Genomic DNA, 22,842 nt, shown 5'->3' with positions numbered 1-22,842 from the left:
GTATTACCAACTGTGGAACAATGCTCAAGCCTCCCACTCCCTTCCAACCCTCCACGATACCTCCTCCACGATTTCTCGTGAAGCCTCACCTTAGGGTTTGGCAGGATGAGCTCTCCATCCTGCTTCTGATGCAGGGGCGCGTTGAAACCCAGTTACTTCACTGGATTGAGGATTGATGGGAGTTCAGGTAAGCTTGACTGTTCAGGTAAGGCGCTGTAAAAGTTCTGTTCAAAAGTTCAAGCTTAATAATAATGTTCGTTGTCTAATTGCAGCAAGCGCTAATGCTTATGTCTTTTTCCCCTTCGGGGCCGGGGTTCAGAATGCCGGAGATATGGCGCCGACCCGAAGTGAAACAGTTCTGGATGAGCGCTCAGGTAATGTCTTTGCATTCACTCATTCAATGTCTTTGTCTTTTTTCCCCATAGGGGCCGGGGTCCGGAGATGCCAGGAAGCGGCAGGACCCGAAATGCAGTGGGAATAATCCAACAGGTAAGACTTAAAAGGAAACTGAGCTTTCCTTATTCCTTTTCTCCCTCTCACCTTTGTTCTTGTCTTTTTTCCTCTAGGCGCCGGGGCGTAGCTGAATCCGGAAGATCGCTGCTGAAGATGGAAGCGCCTTGCAAAGGTGAGTAAAATGCAGCGCTGCAGCGATCGAAACGAAATGCCTTTAAAATGATGTCTTCCTTTTCAGGGCCGTTGGAGAAATGACTCCGGGATGCAGATTTAGCAGGAAAGGGCTTTTCTTCTCCTATTCTCTTCCTTTCTCCCCTTGCAGGTGTTCCAGGGTGCTGGCAGGCGTGGCTGAAGTCAGGATTGAGGAGCTGACACGGTGAGTGTCCGGCTGCTAGGTGCAGAACAACACGAAGCATGTGTGGCTGTTCGGGTGGGCTTTAAATAGCCTTGGAAGAAGTTCCTGGTATGTATCCTTCCACCAATCAGGTATGTATCCTTCCCTGACCACACCCGGGTGGTGAAGTAGTCCTACAGGTTAAGTAGTCCCATTCAGGCCTCAAGAGGGCCTGGATGAAGCAGCAAGGTCTGCATCAGGTAAGTGTGCACCCAAGCACTTAAACACATATCCTCTTCTATGAGCCTGGCGCCTAAGGCGCCAGGACTGGGGTCCGCTATGAGCCTGGCGCCTAAGGCGCCAGGACTGAGTCCAAAGGGCCCCGACTTGGGCCCGCTGAGACTTCCCTGGGGAAAATGATGTCTGCCTCTGGGGTTGCTGGGCCCGGCCTGGCTCCTTAGAGGTAGGCATCATGACATGAGCGGTATTCTGAAGCTGATATTTGAATAGGTCTATCATCATACCTTCATCCTTTGCCAGTAGGAAAGAGTAGAGGAAAAGCACGTGCTTCTATACTTTTTTCCCATATGCTGATTGGCGATCCTTTTGTTTGACGCATTTGGTAAGTTTCCAGTACATCTTTTACGGTGTCATTACAGTGCAAAGGATGAATTGTATAATGGTCTAAAGTATTTGATATTGTAGCAGGATCTAGTAGCTCAAATTGACCAGCTTCTTGTGTTTCCTGAATTTTTTCAGTTGTATCTTTCAAGTTTTTTTCAATATTAATTTCTTTGTAATATTCATTATTCTCTTTAAGATATTGCAAGGCTTGTCTAACTTTATATAAATCTACCAGCTGTTGCCATATTTTCTTGTCTTTTGTAGGTACTCCATTTACTAAGATAATTAAAGATTGCTGCATTGGACGTTGCACTCCCAGAGTATGCACTTTTTCTTTTAGATCTAATGGTAAATAAACTACTTTTCCACGGATGCCTTTTACCAATTCAGAGGGAGGTAATTTTGCTGTTTTTGGTTGAAGGCGTATTATTGCTTGAAATGGGTATACTGTTTGAATTATGATGCTCTCATATAATTAAGTTGTTGTAGGGGTTTTGGTACTGGGTATAATTCCAAATTATTTGTGATAGCACGTGAAGGAGTTTGGTTGTTGTCAAGTTTTGTAGTGCAGTAACTGCAAAGTATTAAGGGCTCAGTTATTTCGTATTTGTTTTCTGCTACAAGGTAGAGAGCTAATTCAAACCATTTAGAATCTTCATTGTCTTCTATTTTGTATGATAGGTCTACAGTTTTTGTGTTACTTTTATAAAAAGTTCTACGGCAACATACACATACATGGTTTGGTACTTCAGCTGATGTACTTTTAAATTTTAGTATTTCTTTTTTGTATGTGTTTAGCAAAACGTTGCCATGTGTAGAATTGTTGCTTAATTGGTTTAAAGCTATTTCATTCTGTAAATGGCTTTCACTTCCAAAATATTTTTTCTGGATATAGTGAATTTCTTCAAGTAGGTCTTTTGCTGTACCATGTAGAAGGATGTTATTTAACTTTGCTAGTGCTAAAGCAGGACTTTTAACATAGTACAGTTTATAGACTAGATTTCTTATAGTTGAATGATCTGTTGATATCCTTTTGATATCATGGAAAGTGGTTTTACAAGTAGGTCCTGTAATGCAGGCCAATGAATGTCCCTGTAGTCCTGTGTACTTGCACACTGGACAGGTAATTTAAATTTGATTTTGTCTTTGCTTTTTACATATTTATTGAGGAATTGGCGTAAAGATTTGAAACATTGTTTGGGAATGTTACATATTGACGTGCATGGCCATTTGTACACTAGACGTTCTGATTCAGTTGAATGGGGGGGTAATTCTAGGTTTTCAGGGCATATTTTTATAAGGAGTACTTCTTGTTCCATTATGGTATTATTCACTTTTTCATAACCTCGACCACTGCTATGTATGGCAATTGCATTTGTTTGCTTTTGTTTGTACGCTTCTTCACTAAAATATGGTTCTGTGCTCGTAGTGTGATTCCATTCACCTCTGCAGATACTTAAGAAGTTCTTTCTGTTGACATTTCGCTTATTGAGAAGTCTTTTTTGTAATTTAGTTATTAGTTTTGTTAGTGGTTTCATTTTGTTTAACTGTAAAATAAATAACTTTCTTTTGAGAAGAATTGCACTGTCCATCAATGCTTCTAAGATTAATTTCCTACGATAGGTTTTAAGCATTGAACCTGATTTTTCTCCTGTTTTTATAAGATTTTGAAGGACTTTGTGACGGTACATTTTGGCTAAAATACTTTTCTTGGTATGCTTACTTTGCACTATATTAAAATTTGAAGAAGTAGTTTTATCTGTAGTGATAGCTGATTTTCTGTTAATTGTTTTTTGGTTTGTTTTACATTTTGATATAGGAGGCAACGTTTTTGTACTTGAAACTTCTTGTGTTTCACTAAATGACTGTATTAGCTGTTTTGTTTCAACTTTTTTTACAAATTCTGCTAGAGATGGATGCTTATGTTGGACACTTTTATTTTAATTTGCTCTACTTTTGCGTTGCTTTCTACAGACTTGACTTTTGGTAGGCATTCTTTAGGGTCTGTTGAAAAAAATAAAGAAGATATGGGTTGGGGTGTTCTGGAATGTATGTGTGCTGTGTGCATGAGTGTTTGAGTAAGATGATAAAGATGTATGTAATGGTGTGTGATTGTTCATTGGGAACTACAACTAGTAGGGATAGGTATTCTTGAATTTATGTGTTACTAAACTGGGGTTCAGATGACAAAAAAAAGTAAGCTAGTGGTGTGGAAAAGTACAAATAGTAAATCTAATGTATACAATTAAAACAGTTTGTTCTATAATGTGAAAATTGTAGCGGTTCAGTTGGGTAATTTGTGTGTCCAAAAATAGGAATTTGTGGGCCATTCTGGCTGTAAATCACTGTTTAAGACATGGAGATTTTTGGACAAAATGGTACACAATCTCTATTTATAGGCACCGATATAGCTTGCATTAACGTTATAGTATGTTTGATTAATAGTACAAATATTACGGTGATATTCTACTTACTTTTTTTCTTAAATTAACAGGTAACTTCTTAGTTCTTCTTTGTTATTCGAATTCGGCTGCTTCTTTTCAGGAGACTGGTCTTCACTGCAATTGTAAAAGCTTCAAATTAGTAACTTTGTTTGTAGGTAGCCCTGTTTTTAATTTAGATATTGATTTTTTTAATTGAAATCCTCAGTGCCTTCTTTAAAACCATTAAACTAATTTATTTACATAAGATACATTGCATCAGTTCAGTACATATGATATGTTATTAATGAACAAATTGTATTGAATGACTAACTGTAGCAAAAAAAATATCTTTACTATGTCTTGTGAAAGTTATAATATACCAGTGAATACTACTATTTCTGTAAGTAAGCTGTTCTAGGTAATAGCGCCTCAATGTCATGTCTAAATTAAAGTAATTAAGTAAATAAATAAATAAAAACAAAAAATATGAAATTGTATAAGTATTTTTTTTAAAGATTTAAACATAGATTGTGCTTGCATGCAATTTTGTTTGAATATATGTAGCCCATATATTTCATTTAAAAAATGTTAGTTTAACATGATTTGAGTGTGTGTGTATAAAGAAAGTAAATAGTATAAAGGTTTATAAGTGATAGTTGATTTTAGGAAATTGAAAAAAATACAGTAAATTCATTTTACAGATTACACAAGCTAAAAGTCTGTTTGAAAATGTGTTCATCTTCTGTACAGAAAATATGCATACCTGAAGTTTGTGTTCATGCATATGGATATGCATGGAGCTGCAAGTAGAAATCTTGGAGACTTGTACAGTATTTCTGGTAGATGGTGCTTGCCAATGATATGACACTTGTACTCAGAGAGATTCACAGTACATTTGCAGTGCTGATCTATGATGATGCAGTTAGATCTAGAGGTCTTGAATGTGATTGGTGCATGGTCATGTGATTTTTTAGCTACATCCAATGAGGGAATGGCAGAGAGAGTGAAGTGGAAATGGTAGAAGGGCTGTTCATGTTACGATATGTCCGAAGACATGGCGGTAGTTCGCGGACATCGGGAGTTACATCCGGGGATTTTTGGGTTCAAAAGTCATGCAAATGAGAATAAGCACTGAAAGGGATTGGTCAGGAAAGTTTAGTGGGTGTGTTGTGCCAGGAGAGAGTTTCTTAGATACTCTTTTTGCTGAGAGAACAAAAGATAGCTATGGCTGTGTGTTTCAGAAAACAGATTGTTTGGATTTTGGGAGATTCGTGGATACATTGGTTGAAGGTGCATGCAGAAAGCTGTGGAGTAGCTGTAGATCTTGGATTCCCACATGTGGATGTACACTGGCATGGAGTACGTGGAATGAAGTGGTTGGGCTTGCTACGTCTCTGTGGTACTTTGGAGACAGAGCAACATCCAGACATAATTGTAATTCATTGTGGAGGGAACAGTTTAGGACATGTGACTGGATTTTTGCAATTTGCTATGAAAGAAGGACTTGGGAAGGTTATGGACATGTTTCCTAATTCTCAAGTGATATTTTCACGGATTGCGCAGAGACAAATGTGGCTTTGTTCTTCTTCATTTGGTCCACAAATGGAAAAAGCAAGGCGCAATGTTAATAAGGCTGTTTGTGCCTTTCTAAGAGATTTTGGCATGTCCTCTTTTCACAATGAAAATATTATGTTTCGTAGTACATACATTTTTCGCAGAGATGGAGTCCATCTTACTTATGCTGGCAATCAGATTTTTCTGAGAAATGTACAAAATGCATTGCAACCTTTTTTGGAATTACAGCAACCATTTTGAAGAAGGTGTTAAGCATTTATAATTTTTGACTTACAAACACCACCCAAAGGCTCTTTTCAGAGCCACCACTTCTTCCCAGAGAAAATTGCAATGTTTGTGATGGGGTAGCAACCCAATTTTTTAAATGTTCGCGAACTGTCCGCGGACTTCTAAAAAATATAAAGGGCCCTGCTTCATTTATTTTCACTTCTATTTGTTAACTGTAAAACACGGCTCTGAAAAGAGCCTTATTTTTTTTTGATTTTTGATATTTTGTATTTTTTTGGTTTTTTATACACAACACACTAGGAGAGGAGGGGAAAGGAAGGTAAAGGGGGGGACACCAACCACAGGGATAAGAAAGGGCGAGCTGAGAGAGGAAGATGTAGAGTGGGTTTTATTTGGGTAGTGAGCAGATCTTCTCGTGCTCTGAGACAATAGTCTCAAAAGCACTACGAAGGCGCTCCCCCCTGCAGAGTACTGTGTCACAGTACATACATACAACTGTGACCCTCGTAAGGTAAGGGTCATCAGCATTCTGTATGGCCTGTGAGGCAGCTTGAGAAAGACGCTGTCCCACAGAGGTGGTTCTTGTGGTGACAGGATCAGAAACAGAGGATGAAGTAGAGGAAATCAACCTGTTACGTTCTTCGCAAGGTACAACCCTGCGAATAGCCCCAGAGTGAAATGACCTCAGGTGTCGCTTCATAGTAGTGGTCCCAAAGCTGTACTTACCGTGCTTCCCGCGACTGAGTATCATTTTGCACTCATTGCAGGTAACATGGTTCGCACGAGCCTTAGGAACATTACCATGAATGGTAAATAACTGCCACACCTAAGCTCACGCCTAGTGCGGGTAGTAGGGTTTTCCTCTACCTCATTCTCATCATCCTCTTCTTCCTCCTCCGCATCCTCACTCCTGTTCCCCTCTTCAGGCCCTTGGGGAGGTGGTGGTGGTGGAGGGGGTGGGGGTGGTGCTGAAGCAGGTGCAGCACCAGGTGGCAGTTCTGCAGCCAGGGATGCCATCTCGATGGTGTAATCAGCAAGTTGCTGGAGAAATAGCTGTGCTCTGAAGAATAGCCAGAAACACAATGAGAATAAGCTCTAGGGCGTGGTCTTTTATAGGGGTGCTTGTGCGCGGTTCGCGGACACGCGCGCTGTCCGCGGACAGCTCGAACACAAAAAAAGTTTGAAAAGTTTCAAAAGGTATGTAGAAACTCAGGATTACTATGTGGGACTTGGGCCATGGTGAGATTTTATTGAAAAATATTATGGATTAATTGAAAATGTACTTTTCATTTGTTCGGGGACCCGAACAGTGTCCGCATTCAGAACACGCGATCAGCGTGGGCGCGGTCATATGATCCGTTCGCGAACAAGTCCGTGAAGGAAGCGCATGTCCGCAGGACACCAAATGCACGGAGATTGGCTAGCGCATGCGCGTTGCTGTTCTACAGACACTGTTCGGGTCCTGAACTAATTAAAATTGCGTCACACGTGAAACGAACATTTCAGGACACTGAGTGTGTTCTTAGAACAGTTTAAATTTGCTAGCGAACAGTAAGGACAGATATAGTGTTCTTCAGGACACGTTCAATTTCGTTTATGTACGAACATTTTAGGACACCAATTGTGTTCTTAGAACATTTTCAACTTGCTAGCGAACAGTACAGACAGGTATAGTGTTCTTTAAGACACCTCCATTTTTGTTTAATTACGAACAATTCAGGACAGCGCGTGTGTTCTTAGAATAGTTTCATCTTGCTAGCGAACAGAAAGAACAGGTATAGTGTTCTTCAGGACACCTCCATTTTAGTTTATTTACGAACATTTCAGAACACCTGCACTGTCCGCGGACACCTCCATTGTTTTTTAAAAAAAAACGAAACTATTTACAACACAATATAAAAATTAAACTTTATTTAACATATATTAATAATTTATGACAGAGAAGGTGAGGCAGAAACAGAAACAAAAACAGGAGAATTAGGGGTTTCATCATGATTGTTATTAGAAGAAGAAGGGATGGAAGTCTCATCAAAACGTTTTGGGTTATGGAGAGGGTTTGGGGATAATTGACTGGGATATGGTGAGGAGGGACAAGTACATGTGGGGCAATGGTACGAGGTTTTTGGTTTAAAATGATCTTCCACAAAAGTTTTCAAATTATTAAAATTAGTCAACAATAAATCCATTTTTTCTTCTATACTGTGAAAAGTGTTATCCATAACAGGTTTTTCAGAAGTATTTTCTATTTTGGTATGCTCTGTACAAAATATATATATATATATATATGTTAAATGTATACAAAATAATAATAATTAAATGGTTCATATTATAAAGTGTTTACCATTAGTTTCACTATCTTGTGACATTTCTTCATGTGGGAAATGTTCCTCTAGCCATTCCAGAGTAATAGACATTTCTGTGAGAGAAAAAAAAAAGATAATATATTTTTTTATCTAATACAGAAAGTTTATAAATATATGAATAAAATTAAGTACACTTACTATTTCAGGTAAGATATGTCCTATGTACTCAGTGGGTCTGCTCTTGTTCTCAGTTCTGTTGTGTTTGTGAGGTAATTATGTTGGAAGCCAATTTATTTTCTTGTGGTATATTCCATTTTAGAACATAGTGCATTTAAATGAATGGTTAGTGTGTTGTATATATGGGTTACATTTCTTATGTATTAGTACATATAATGTGTTTGTGTGCTTTTTTTTAAATTTGTTAAATGTTCCTATGTTATGCTATAACAATCAATCATACCCCCCCAGACATCAAAGATGACATCACAAATGTCATTGATGACGATGACATCACATGTGTATGTACTTTTCATGAAATATGTGTACAAGGGATTCTTATTATAATGTTGCGAAAAAAGTGTCAAGGATCATTGCAATAAATATCATACCCTAATTAGTGCATTGAACGATGCATTGATATAAATAGCATTCTATTATGGAGTTCTATCTAGTATACTAAGCTACTCATGCAGAAACATAGCATTGTGTGCAGCGTACAAGATGAAGGTATAATATTCGTAATGTTAATATGTTGAATAATGAAATGATAATTGTTTTCTTAATAGATTTTTGTGTACTGTGAAATATGTAATAAGTAGCTAATAAAACCCATGTATTACATAATTGCTTTACTATAGACAAAACACAAAGAGACAAGAACACATACCAATATGGGTAAATACAGGGAAAGTGAAGTTAGCAAAAAAGCACAAGTAGTAGCAGAAACAATTCATAACCTAACTGATTAATTTCAGGCAAATAAATGATTGCTGCTTCAAAGCTGCTATTTACCCTATGTATATGTATCACTTGATGTGATTGGACCCTAAGGAAAGTAGTGTGAGTACAATGTATACACATATGACCATACACAGGGAAAGTACAGCCATAAAAAAACAACAGAACTATCAGAAAGTGCTGATAAGTCTATTTATTATCTTTATGCACAAAAAGGATTGCTGTCTTTCAACTTTGTGTCTTCCCCTATGTATATGTTTCATATGATGTGACTGGACTCTAAGGGAATTACTGTAAGAACCTACTTGAATGATACGTCTACAAATAAAATAAAATGTTTAGTTTCTGACTGTATTTAGTATTCTTTTCACCTCATAGTCCGTCTGGCCCTCCTTGTAAATTGCTGGTGGCCTCTGCACACGCGTCCCAGGAACTGCGGGTTTAAGCAAAGACACATGGAATACTGGATGTATCTTTAAAGTTTGAGGCAATCGTAATTTGACAGCCACCTCAGACACACATTTCACAATTTCATATGGTCCAATAAACTTGGGGGCAAATTTACGAGGTCCTACCAAAGGCTATTTGTGTGTGGACAGCCATACTTTGTCTCCCATCTTATACTGGGGGGCCTCCCATCTTTTCTTGACTGCATATCTCTTGTAATGTTCTTTAGCCTGCTCTAAATTGGCTCGAGCCTTCTGTCTGATGGTCAGAAGCAATTGTTTCCTTTCTTGAAGCACTGGAATGTTTTTCACCTCTGGTAAATGCTCAGGCAACATATTTTGCACCTGTCCTTATAAGCATTCATTAGGCGCCATACCCAGTGAGGCGTGCTCTGTATTGTTGTACGTGAATTCTGCTAACCATAAGGCTTGAACCCATGAATCCATGCCAAACCTCAAATAACAGCGCAAATATTGTTCAAGAATCTGGTTGATCCTCTCCGTTTGTCCATCTGTCTGGTGATGGTAGCTGGTGGCCAAGGCACAAGTCCTGTTAAAAAAAGCATTGACAAAGTCATTAATATATATATATAAGTATTGAGCATATGCTAGGCACTGCTATTAGATGCCCAGGGACTCGCACCATTTTGCACCTGCTACCATCAATGGGCAGTTCATAGCACTACTGCAGTGCATGGCAAGTGCCTTTCCCCTGCCGAACCAGAAGCCTAAACTGCTGGCATTGCCAATGCTTGTTTTTTTGTAGACTTTAAAGTGTTGGGAGAAATCCATTTGGTAGGCTGATCAAACTGAAAAAAAAAATCCCTCTGTTCCACGATGAAACTGCTGTTTCAGGAGATGAACCTTATTTTCCTGAATTCGATTCCTATACTGCTGGAGAGGAATTCTGCTTTGCCAAGGCCATCCTTTCAGGTGTGCTTTTACTCTGCACCCCGAAGTCCTGTGGCGAGATGAGGCTTCACTGAAAAAGCGGAAGCGTCATCATAATGGGGAAGTAAACACGAGTATTTCTTATAAATAGCGCTCATCATAATGGGGAAGTACACACGAGTATTTCTTATAAATAGCCCTGCGTAGTTGCTGACTCATGACTCATAATTACTCATCCTTAGGGTCCGGGCGCAGATACAAAGCCAGGCGTCGAATGTCTGCTAGCCCCACAGACAGGGGTGGACTGGAAACCAAGAAGGGCCCTAGAAATGATTTTCAAAGTGGCCCCATATTACGCATTTTCAGCAGGGCCAGCACTTTTCCTATGCGAACATTTTAAAATACGACACAAAAGAGGCCCAGGGTGCAGAGGCCTACTGGGAAATCTCCAGAGTTCCATATAGGCCAGTCCAACCCTGGCCACAGTCGACGACGATACCCCTGCCACCAAAATGGAACCTCGCACCATTGGCCGAGAGTACAGGTGTGAGTATGGGGTCCAAGGGCCTATCCTCACATGCATATGGTAAAATAGAGTTAAAGCAGTTAAACAGCCACTGGAGAAATCGGGTGTCTCGTGTGTATCATTAAAATCTTAGTAGGGAAGCTCAGAGAGTTAATGCAGTGATCTGCGTGCAATGGTAATGTGCAGGTCATGTGTTTTAAATCCAGTAAAATAGCTCAGTGGGTTGATGCACCTACAACAGATATGTACGCGCTACCTGCAGTTGCAGATTTGAATTCTGTCATGGCTGGCTTATCGGTTCATCCTTCAAAAGTTAATCAAAATGAGCACCATTGGCTGGGACAATAACTATTATGAGAAGCCACAATCCATGTTCCATGTGTGCTGTAAAAATGGTTGGTATTATATCCAAATGATTCTTCTGTGTTTATTTTGGATTTTGTTACATTTTTATCACTGTGTTTTGAATTAATTTTTTGTGGTTTCCGTAAAACATTCGGCTTTGTTTTGGATTGTGTGGCAAGCCAGACATAGGAGGCGGACCAGAGGACATGGTTCAACAACTGACCTTTTTGAGGAAATTAAAGAAAACCTTCTCAATCGTCACTTACAGTAGAAATTAAGAAACAGGCGCTTGTCAGGACGTCTCACAAACAAGCATTGTCCTTGGGCCAAATATATTAGCAGCCATACCACAAAACAAAGAAAGAAAAGGAAAACCTAAGCTTCAGTTTAGGATCTGGTAACTTTCCCCTTGCTAGAGTTTGGTGTTGGCTGGTTTTCTGGCTGCACCCCCATAAAGAGTTCTTTTGATATCTTCCAGTTCATGGTTTAATATCAAAATAAAACACTTTTAAAACAAATGTCCAAGTAGATTTGCTTTATCCCTTCTCCTGGGAAATATCCTCTGGACCTGAATAGGTTGGTATTCAAAATGGCAACAAAGTTTACGGGTTAAATTCTAACTGTTCACCTCATGAAAATTACGGGCTTGGCCAATCCTAGTTTTGTCCTTTCACTCACCCCCTGGTGAAGTAACTGGGTTGTCAGGCCCTGGTGGGGTACAGGCTTGTTCAGCCCTACTGTGGTAGTTGCTTCACTGGCTCCCTTCTGGGGTACTCCTACTTGCAGTGCGCCGTGGACGAAGGGTTGCTTCAGCCCTGTTTGGCCATTTGTTTCTCGCACCCCCTTCTAGGGTATTTGGATACTCAGCCCAGCGTGGTCAAATGGCTTTCTCGCCTTTCTTCTCTCTGTTTTTTCACTACTTGGTGGGGTGTTTGCTCTCTCAGCCCGGTGTAGGATTCTGGCCTGCTTAGCTTTAGTTTTCTTAGTATCTTCATGGGGTGTTTGGTATAGAAGCCCAGTCTGGGCTTCGTGCCTCACTGACCTCCACCCGCTTTTTAGATGACATTGCGTACCTCTCTTCCAGGGGTGGGGTCCTTCTGGGACTCCTGTATCTCTGGCTGACAACACAGTTACACACCTCAGACCTGGTGTCTGTCTCTGTGGTTTTGCTACTCTTGGCAGCTTGTCTGCTTAGAGACAGGCAGGCTCCAGGCATTGCTTCGGCTGGATGTCTCCACGTTGTTCCAGGTGCGGCATTGCTGTCTCCTGCTTCCCCATTCCCGGGCTCTCTGAGATCTCTGCGTCACTGCCAGTGGAAGCACTCCACTGCCTTTCCGGAATCTCCACCTACCACGTTAACGACGTGGCTCCTCGCTCTTCTCCTTCATGTGAGAGAGGGACGCACAGGCCCGTGTTTCTCGTACTTCAGCTGTCTCTCTCCTCTGCTGCAGGTGTCCATGTGTATTTGGGTTCCTCCTTGGGCAAAATGGGGATGACAGCATTAGTCCTGGTGCTCAAAAGATGGCAGTAACAAATACAGGTCAGATACCAAGCCTTCCACCTTAAAGGGTACTGTATATTCTTATTCTGTTCAACCCCCAAATACTGAAGCTTTAGAAGTAAAGACAGGAGGGTTGGAATCTTTACTTGGGCATTCCTTGTCCCCAGAGCAGGGGTCACCCCAACTGGGATCTGCTACACAAAGCAAGCGTGCCCTGTCCACTACGGAGGATATTGTGTAGCAGGTTACCTTCCCTAGTCCCGAACTGGCTCCCCCTTGCAGAGAAAGGACACATTCCCTGGATTTGTCACAATCTGAAGTAGTATTCAAGCCCCTAGGTGTCTGAATCCCTCCTTTTCAGTCAAAAGATAAGCACAGCCATAACAATACAAACTATCATTTCTTGCTGCTGGACAAGGGGCTTCCGCTCCAAAGGTCCAGTCATATGGTAACATTTTCTAGGTCCTTGATCCAGTCCCCGTTGTATAACTGCAAGGTCGTCTACAAAGATGCCCCTTAAAAGTAACTACAGAAACGCCCAAGGGTCCAGAGCCTCCAGAAACCTAATGAGATCTTATCATATCAAACCTGATTGGAAATCCCTCTGCTGGTCCACAGAGGAGCTCTTGCCATGATTACCAGGGAGCAGGATGTTGTGGTTCTAGAAAGTTACACAAGAGCCAAGAATGAAGGTGGGTTACTTTATTTACCACTCCACAGAAGAGCCACACAAATAACTGTCTGTCGGTCCGAGAAGCCCCTCCAACTGAGGCTTCTCCCAGCGCAGTGTCAACCGCCATAACAGTGAGATTTTAATCCCGCACCAGTGCTTGCCATTGCGCGGCTCATCGTCTTCCCCCCACACACTTTCCCTGCTTATGCAAACCACCATGTCATTACACCTTGTTGTTACTTGGAACATGTAATGTGATGTTCTGAGGGTATTCTCTCAACAGGCACCAGGCACTTCCTGTTCCGCTCTCACTGTAGATTCATGTGGCTCATTGTCAGACCTAAATGCCCTTGGTTGACTTTTTGATCTCCGTTCATTTGGTTCCTCTTCTCACACTCCCTGTGATGGTATTGTATTTCGGTCTTCTCCACTCACATTTTCCTGTTGTTGAGTCTTGTCATGTGAGTTTGTTATCTTCAGCATTGTTCTGTGTGTACTCAGCTGATAGTTCTGCTCTGGATCTATTCACTGTTTTGTTCTCCCTCCACTCTGCATCATGACATTTCACCAGTTGCCTCTGACTCCTCCTCTTTAATAATACTAGATGAGTCCACACTGTCACTGTCCCTGTAATTCAACAAATCCTCTTGACAGATGATAAATAGGAAACACTCTTCCACTTTAATCCAGCATTTCTTATCCTTACTCTGTCATCAACTTGTAATGGTTCCACACATATACATTTACACTCATCAAACCACAGGTAATATCTACTTTGGCATTTCTCCGCCCTTTCCATAAGTTCAGCTCGATCCACTTACACTAAACCAGACATCCCCAGCCTGTCTGGTGACATCTCACACACTGGTTTCCTGCCTTTTAATGCTGTAAATGGTGTGATCTGTGAGGGGTCAGAAAAGACGAGACAGGCAAGTAGATCGTTTTCACACAATTAGCCATTTTATTGAACAGTAAGTGTGAGACAAAAGCCTAACTCTGCCTAGCCTAACAAATCCAAAAGCTAAAGAAGACCGACCTTATGTCCAAACATCTCTGTCCCTCACATGTATACACACAACCAACATATAGAAGGGATTATCTGGCTGTTCAAAATTCACAACATAACATTTAAATGCACATAGAGAAATTGTAAACATAAATCCTTATATCCAGGGTTGAATCGCCTTCCCCTGGATCAGTTCAGAATATTTCCAACAGAAAGTTATAAGTAAATAAGTTCTTTCATTAGTCAAGTTCCATTCAAAGCATAGCACACAGTTCTCTTCCCTCCACAGGTTCTTCACTTGGCAACACAATAGTCTTATTGGCTAATAGACTTTCTCACTCTTTAAGACAATGTTCAAAGTGTCCACAAACTGCTGTTTGATAAACCAAAAAGACTTCTTTAAATGCAAACACAATTTTGGTCAGGATGGTTTCACAATAATTCCACAAAGCACACCATCTGATGTACTCTTTTGTTCAGCCACAACCTCCTACCACACTGCGTTACTTCAACTTCTTCCTAGTCCACTCGCCTGCCAGGACTAACCCCTACATTTCTTCCCTTCTGGTCTACTCGCCTGCCAGGACAAATCTCCGACAACTACTATCAGTAACTTGTGTTGAGGCTTGCTCCAAACTTTCCAGACTTTAATCCTCATTGGGGAAAGTTACATCCACAACTGTTTCATGGATTGATAATATATTTCACACTTGTTCACTTGCCCTCGGCAATGCAGATTATATTTCTCTCCCCTTTGACAATTATCACATGGAGGGATTCTGTTCTGCCAACTTTGTTTCCTTTTGCTTGCCTTGTTTTGGCTTAGGCAATACTTGGTACAATCTTCTTCTAACAGTAATCTTCCTTCTGCACATCACCTTCACCTCACTTGAATATTGTTCCCTCTTGGCTTTGGTATTTGTGGTTACAATATTCTGTTTCACTTTTTTTAAACCAATGTTTCTTTTCACCTTTGTTAAGTATTGTCCCCTCTTGGCTTGGACAATGGTGGTTACCATGTTTGTTAAATCTTGTCCCCTCTTGGCTTGGACAATGGTGATTACAATGGTTCTCTTCACTCTCCCTCCTAAAGTGAGAATTGCAGCCAAATTGCCGTGATTTATTAACTCAGTATTCAAAATCTTTCTTATCCGTTTGGTATTCAAAATCATTATACAGTATCATCGGTCGGGTTAGGAGTGCCCGGGGGTCACCTAGGAAAGGCCAACTCACTGGTCTGCTTAAGCGTCTCCTCTGGACATGCTGTCGGTATTCCTGCCTTTGACAGGGAAACCCTTGCTCTTGACGGCTCCTGTCAGGTTTCCTTCTCTCGTGCCTTCTATATATGGAGCTGCTCTCACTCCAAGAACGCTCTTGTGAATGCCACAAACCGGAGCAATATGCCGAATGGGGAGAGTGTCTCTCTCCCTCTGGGAAGTCCATTTCTTTACCGCTTCCTGCTGCACACTGTCTGCACTTTACATGACTCTAGACTTCTGCCACTGCTACACCACGGGGTCCTGATTTCACAACAGCGGCGACCTCGTCTCCTGCACTGCATTGAAACAGCTGCTTTTGCTGCCTCTCATGGCTCCTGCTTCTCCTTCTCTTTATACTCCTGATGGCTTGCACCTGAAGGGGTTTAAACATTTGAAGGTCCCCTCAGGTGTGGGTCATCAGAACCACTAGACTGCACACTGCAGTTCTGCACCTCTGAGCACCTCTTCCTCATCCCAGTACTTAAGGCTTCATGGGACTTGAAGTCCCTGATGTTCTCAGTTGTTTAATTCCCGATATTCAACTTTACAATAGGCCATTAGTAGGGTCTGATCACTAGGGAACTTATTTAGGGTATTCTCTCATTCTGACTGACCTGAACCTCCCCCATGTGATCCACCCACATAATACTGACTCATGGTCAGGATAGCGGCTGCCTTTCCTTGGCCACATGAGAAGGGGTTTAGGCCAGGGGTTCTGGGATGATCATCTCTGATTCATCACTGATCCCTATGGTGGAATGTAGTGCTGTGCAATAATTGCCAAAACATGTCTTTAAGCAGTGTCTGGGTATTCAAGTTGGACATGAAGGCTAATTGGAGTGTGTCTTTGATCACTCTATTAAATCTGTCTACTCACCCGTTTTGCTTATGGCAATATAAAGTTGTAGCTTTGTGACGCACTGCTAAAAAATGTGGATACTGTATCCGACTGAAATTGCACCCAATTGTCTGTTAAAAGCACTGAAGGGAAACCCTTGTATCTGAATCCCTGTCTAGAAATGCTGTGGCGGAGGTAGCCATCACATCCTCTGACCATTCCACACAAGGCCATTTCATATGATAATCCATTATGAGAAACAAAAGCATACCATTTTGATAATGCCTTGGTAAGGGTCAAATTATATCTAGAGCTAATTTCTCCCGTGGCTGAGAAGGTATATTTGTTGTTTGTAGTGGAGGTTCCATCATAATATATGTTTTATCACTAGCTGTACATGGTAGGCAATGTGCCACCATGTTCTCTCCCTCTCTATCCATGTAAGGCCATCAGTACCATTCCCATACTCTTCTTTTTGTCATATTCCTTCCTAAATTACCTTTATGAGCAATTTCCAGAGTTGCTGATCTCACTAGTGTTTCTCCTCAAAAATATCCCCATCCACAATTTGTTGCAAACTTAGTACAACTGTGCACTTATTCCTGCTGCTTGTCTGGGCCTGCCTTCTATCCACATGCACCATACTCTCATCAGTTCTAAATCATTTACGTTCTCTTCTCGCCATTTTGATAACTCAGAAGCTGTCCCTTGTGCTTTTTGAACTCTGACCACAGTTCTTTCTTTGGAGGGACTTCTGTACTTTCTACTGGAAGTCATGACAATCAATCTGCAACAACATGTTTCAGTCCAGGAATGGATACTATGTGAAAGTGAAACATAACTAATGTCCAGCGATAAATCCTCAGCAAACTGCACATTTTTTGCCCTGTTAGTACATGAGGTAATTGTTTATGGTCAGTTTTGATTACAAAAGACATTCCCAACAAGAAGAATTTAAAATGTTCTACTGCCCAACGATAAGCTAGATCTTCCCTTTCTACTATCTAGTAATTCATTTCTGCTCCTTGCAATGTTCTAGACACAAAGGCAATTACTACTCTGTGGCCCTCTCTCCCTTGAGTTAGGGTTGCTCCTAACCCCATACTGCAGGTATCTGTGGTCAATATGTTGCAATCTAAGGCACTAAACATGTTTTTTTTTTAAATTATTTATTTATAGTTACACAGTAACTTTTACAAAAATATATTTTTTCTAGATGAAATAGTTAAACCATCAGCAATTTTAAAAGACGTCCATTTACATCCTTATTTAACATGTACAAAGGTATACTGAAGTAAATTTACATCTTTAAGAATTAAGGTCTTACAATATTACAAATTTAAAAGCTTAAAAGAAACCCATTCACCATAATAAAAACACAGATTCACATAATAGAAATGATGCACAGCTACATACACAGTTTACATGTTTGAGAAAACCATAGGCATTCAAAATTTCATAAATATGGCTCCCTACAATTAGTTCGATCACATGATTAGTTTTGAATAGCTCCTCGCCTTCAAATATTATATAAATGTTGTTGCAGGATAAGGGAGACACCAATACAGGTTCGCAATAGGCTATTTTCATAGATCACAACACACATTTAGGAATCTCACAACCACGATCTGTAGGTTTACTCTTTTCCCATTTAACATATCTAGCCACAGGAGGTCTAAATCCACAGACTCAGTGTTAGGTACAAACTTGCTGAAATAGCTAATACGCTCCTTTCTTAGACCATCACATATAGTCAACAGATGCAACAATGATTCTTCTTTGTCATTATGCTTACAGAACCTACAAGGGGAATACCCTTTTGGATTACCATTTCTGATATCAAGAATCTCCCCCGTACACAGCACGTTAAATCGAAACCTCATGAATTTCTGCCTCCATTCTTTGTTTGGAAATTTAATTGGATATGGTGCAGGCTCCCCCATCTTTTTGTAATTGTTTACAATCTGGTGGTAAAGTTTGAGCTTCTGCACCACGTCTACTGTGAGGTTCCAATCCGCATGTAATAATAATATTTTCACTTTCTGTGGGTTATTGATTAACAGATCTCTCAAAACTCTCAAATTATCGAGTACACTATTTGCTTCCTCCCTCATTTCTTTCAAGTATTTCGATGTGGGGGCACCACTCCTAATGCCCTTACCCATGATGTTATGGAGTGTAGATTTGTTGCTGGTAAGCAGTTTCCGGTATAGCCCCATTCTTCTCCATTCCAGGACACTTCTCAATGAATGGAGACCAAGCTCATAGCGAATCGCCGCTATAGGTACACACTTAGGTAAACATCTTACCATGGATCTGAGTATCTTAGTTTCATAGATTGCCACTCACCCCTACACCAGGACGGTGCGAGCTCCAGTCCATAGCAGAATTGAGCTACAATTCTGCTATTATATAAACAAATGCTTGGTAGGAGAGAGAACTTGCCGTATTTCAGATCAATTTTGCGCAGTTGGGCAATCATGGCTCCCACCTTTATGTCCAAAAAATCCCTCAAATTCACTTTTTTTTGTCACCAAATATCGGGTATCCCAGATATCTAAGAGCCAAACTCGTCAGAAGCTTTGCATGGTTTAAAAACCAGGTGAAAAGTTTAGGTTTTTTCTTGTTGGAGAGACATACTATCACCGTCTTGGTGGGGTTGATTTTGAGGGCATTTGTACAAATGTATTTATTGAATGCTGATAAAAGCCGCTGAAGGCCAATAGGTCTATGGTCAAATAGAGTCACACCATCTGCATATGCAGTCCATGCCAACTTACTGCCTTCTATCTTTGGTGAGAAGACTCTAAGGTTTATAAAACAGTTACCCAGATCCAAAAAATACACTAAACATGTTTAATGTTGGTGCTTCTGCAATAAGATTTTTGATCATTGTAAATATTTGATTGCATGTCTCTGACCACACAAACTTCTAGTTTTCCTAATTAATTTGCATAATGGGGCACTTTTAGTTGCAATTCCTTCAATACATTTTTTAAAACATTTTTTTTTTTATTACTTGTCTTTAATCCCAAAAAATAGAGATTTTTACAAGAGTGCATTTCAATCTTCACAATTTCATTTCAATATTCACAATTTCATTTTGCCTAGTGTCTCACATTTGGTACGATCCTTGCAATTAGATTATTTGAAGGTTCGTTGAGCCTCCGACCTCCACTTTCACTTTTGTTCTTTCCATTGCCAGGTTCAAAAGTTTCGCAGCAGCCGTGTGCCATCGAGTCTTTTCTCCTGTGATTAGCCGATTCCACCAGATATGTTTGTTCCCCACAAATGAGGAGGCCGTCAAAGGGGAAAAATAGGCGATCCTGGCTTGGTGAAGGGCAGGGCAGCGCATCAATAGATGTTTTATTGATTCAATTTCTTCGGAGTTTGCACATAGCCTACAGGTTTTTTCCTCTGAACCCGTTCTAATCACTAGAATTTCTTGAGTTGGTAAGACATTTAGGCAGGCTTTTAAGAGGGTTCTCATCAATAGTTTGTCGGGGTATTTTTTGCAATACTCCATGGGTTCTTTCAGTTTATTGGTATTCGTGGGAAGGTGTGCTAGAAGTTTGTTTGTTGCGGCTTTTTCGATCGTGTTGATCCAATCCCAACATTCCAGTTTGTTTTTATCCTAGTTGGATTCTTCTTCAGTTCCTCTTCTGTGCACGCTATTGTCAGTAGTTTTTGTTTTTGATCCGTAGCCCACTGGTTCATAGTATGGTTGGAGCCATTTTCAAGTTCTTCTGCCATCATTTGATAGATTTCGAGACTCTCCGGGTGAATGATTTTTCTGTATAGCTGGAGCGAACTGTGGTCTACCACTGTTTTCAGAGACAGAAGGCCAAGTTCACGCCTTATAGGAGCTATCGCAGTAGAGTTTGGTAGACCCAGGACAGCTTTCCATATGTGGCCTTCAAGTTTCTGCCAGAGTAGCGGAGGGATTGATGGTATGGCATCCATGCCGTAGGTCAACGACGGAACAATTTTTGCTTTATAGTAGTTTATTGCCGGTTGAAGTGAGAACTTCCCATATTTCCAGTCAACAAGTCTCAATTGCGCTGTTAGATTTTTCGTTTTCGACCATAGGATGGATTGCATGGTGCCAGATTTCTTCGAGCTGTCGAGATGAACTCCCAGATATTTAAAAGAGTCCACCACTTCAATTTGTGTCTCATTGAGATGCCAGTGAAACCGCTCTTTCTTTTTACTGGTTGGTTTTTGTAAGATCACTATTTTTGTTTTGGATTTGTCAATCTCCAAGTTGTTCTCCTGTATGTACTTTGACAGATTGTCCAATTGACGTTGGAGACCCACCTGGGTAAGATCGAGTAGAATTAGGTCATCCGCGTACAGCAATCTGGAAATTCTTGCCGAACCAATTTTCGGTGGAAATGATCTGATCTTACTTTGGCTATCCTTGAAATCTCCCAAAAACGCTATCAACAGTGCCGGAGCCAGAGGGCAACCTTGCTTCACCCCGCGGCACGTCGGGATGGAATTCGATGTTAGGCCTTGATTGTTTAGGCAAACCTTTATGCTGGTGTCACTGTGAAGACTGATTATGGGTTCCAAGATCGATTCCGGACAGTCCCAAGCCTTCAATTTCACCCACATTTTGTTTCTGTCCACTCGGTCGAATGCTTGGGATAAGTCGACAAACGCAAGAAAGATTCGAGGGCCTCCTGTTAGAACTCTTTCCTTGAGTATGGTCAGGCACATTATATTTGTGTTGGTACTTGCATTTTTCTGAAAGCCTGTTTGCAGAGGATCGAAACATTTGGAGGGGAGAGCCCATTTTCGAAAATGTGACAAGAGGGTAGAAGCGAAAATCTTCCCAATAACATCAAGAAGGGCTATCGGCCGATAGTTCAGGGGATCCTCTCTGGAGCCCTTTTTGAAAATTAGGACGATCAGAGCTTTTGACCATGATTCCGGGACTGTTCTTTTGTCTCTGCACATTCTGAAGATTGCGCTAATAAGCTTGGACCACTTGTCTGGATGTTGTTTTAGATCACAGTTCGCCAAGCCATACGGTCCGGCTGCTCTTGATGAGTTTAATTTCATTATTGTGAATTTGATGTCACTAATGTCCGTCAAATATAACCATGCGGAGTCGGTGGCTCATGTAAAAACCTCCTTGTTTCCTTCTGGTGGTTGGAACAGTTTCGAAAAGTGCATACTCCAATTTTCTTCTGGGACTGGATAGATCATGTGTGAATTTGCCAGCTTATTTGGTTTGTTTATCAACGCCCAAAAGTCTCTGGATTTTTTGTTGGCAAGTGCCTTCAACATCTGTTCGGCGTCCGCTTGATAGCGGAGACATCTTGAATTTTTCAGCCATTGCTTGTAATGTCTGGTTTCCACCTTGAGAACTTCCCATTTTGATGGTAGGTTCCAACTCACTGCTTCTCTTCTTAATTTTCTTAGGGCTATGTGTTTGGTGACCAGAGTTACATTGTATTCGTGGGTGTGCTGGATCGACTGTGTATTGAGGCTGTTTCTAGGTTTTTTGAAGGCCAGAAGAAGTGGGATGCAGCTCGATTTAGCCACGCCATCTTGCAATACAGGATCAGACATTAGGTTTGTAAACTGGTCTGTAAGTTTACAGACGTCTGATGCGATCATACGTAGTCGAGTTTGTTGCGGATTTGTCTCAATTTTTGAATCGTACAACTGTGACATTGTAACCTTGTATCTGCATGAGAGATTTAGTAGGTTGTGGTCGCTGTGTCTTGTTTTGACGACACTGAAGGAGATTATGTTGAGATATAGCGCATTGGAGACAAAGATATAATCGAGAGTTGCCGATGATGTGTCACGTTCCCAAGTTGGAATCAGGGCATCTAAGTCAGTCACCATGGCCGAATTCCGAAGATTACGAGATTTCATAATTGCGTTCCATGCCAAACCCCTATTTGAGGAGGTCGAATTCGTAGATTGTTTTCTTTGAGTCGGGCTGCATGTTGCGCAATTAGCGTTGAGGTCACTGCAGATCAAAATGTTAGAAGAATTGCAGTTGATTGCGATGTCATCAATTGTGTTGGTCACTTCTTCGCACATATTCTCAGTTGAGGTCTTTTGAGGATTCCAGTACACATTTATTATTGCTGCTACATCTTGTGTTCCCGACTTAGTGGAGAAAGATCCCGGATTCCATGTGGTGAGGACTGCCAGGATTTCATAGGTCTGTTTTATGACCTTTATAATTATAACCAGCCCGGATCGCTGTGAGTAAACCCAACGAGGGGCGGCCTAGTGGTCCCTTAAGGGCCGGAGATATTTCAATGCAGTAGCCGTCAAGTGCCAGTTTTTCGCGCACGTTTCTTGCAGACATATGATGTCATAGCAACTGAGGTCGTGGCTCTCAGGTTCTGTGAGATGGACATGTCCCCTGGTGTTCCATGATGCTATACTTAAGATTTCACTCACAGGTGGTGACGCAGACGAATGGGATGTG

At 41.0% G+C, this 22,842-nt stretch overlaps 1 long non-coding RNA gene across 3 annotated transcripts in view; it reads right to left on the bottom strand.

Annotated features, from left to right (window-relative positions):
* LOC138521233 (uncharacterized) overlaps window positions 1–22,842 on the bottom strand; it is a 522,572-nt gene that overhangs the window by 218,760 nt on the left and 280,970 nt on the right. The window contains exon 4 of one of the 3 annotated variants that reach the window (XR_011282977.1): window positions 7,979–8,053. The exons of the other annotated variants lie outside the window; for them this stretch is intronic. This is a non-coding gene — a long non-coding RNA (uncharacterized lncRNA). The remainder of the gene's footprint in view (window positions 1–7,978; window positions 8,054–22,842) is intronic. 3 annotated transcript variants of the gene reach the window in all.

This window comes from Ambystoma mexicanum, chromosome 13, assembly GCF_040938575.1.
Source record: "Ambystoma mexicanum isolate Mex_15411 chromosome 13, UKY_AmexF1_1, whole genome shotgun sequence".
Lineage (NCBI taxonomy): Eukaryota > Metazoa > Chordata > Amphibia > Caudata > Ambystomatidae > Ambystoma > Ambystoma mexicanum.
Note: the sequence above shows the minus strand (reverse complement) of the source record. Positions and strands in the feature narration are given on the sequence as shown.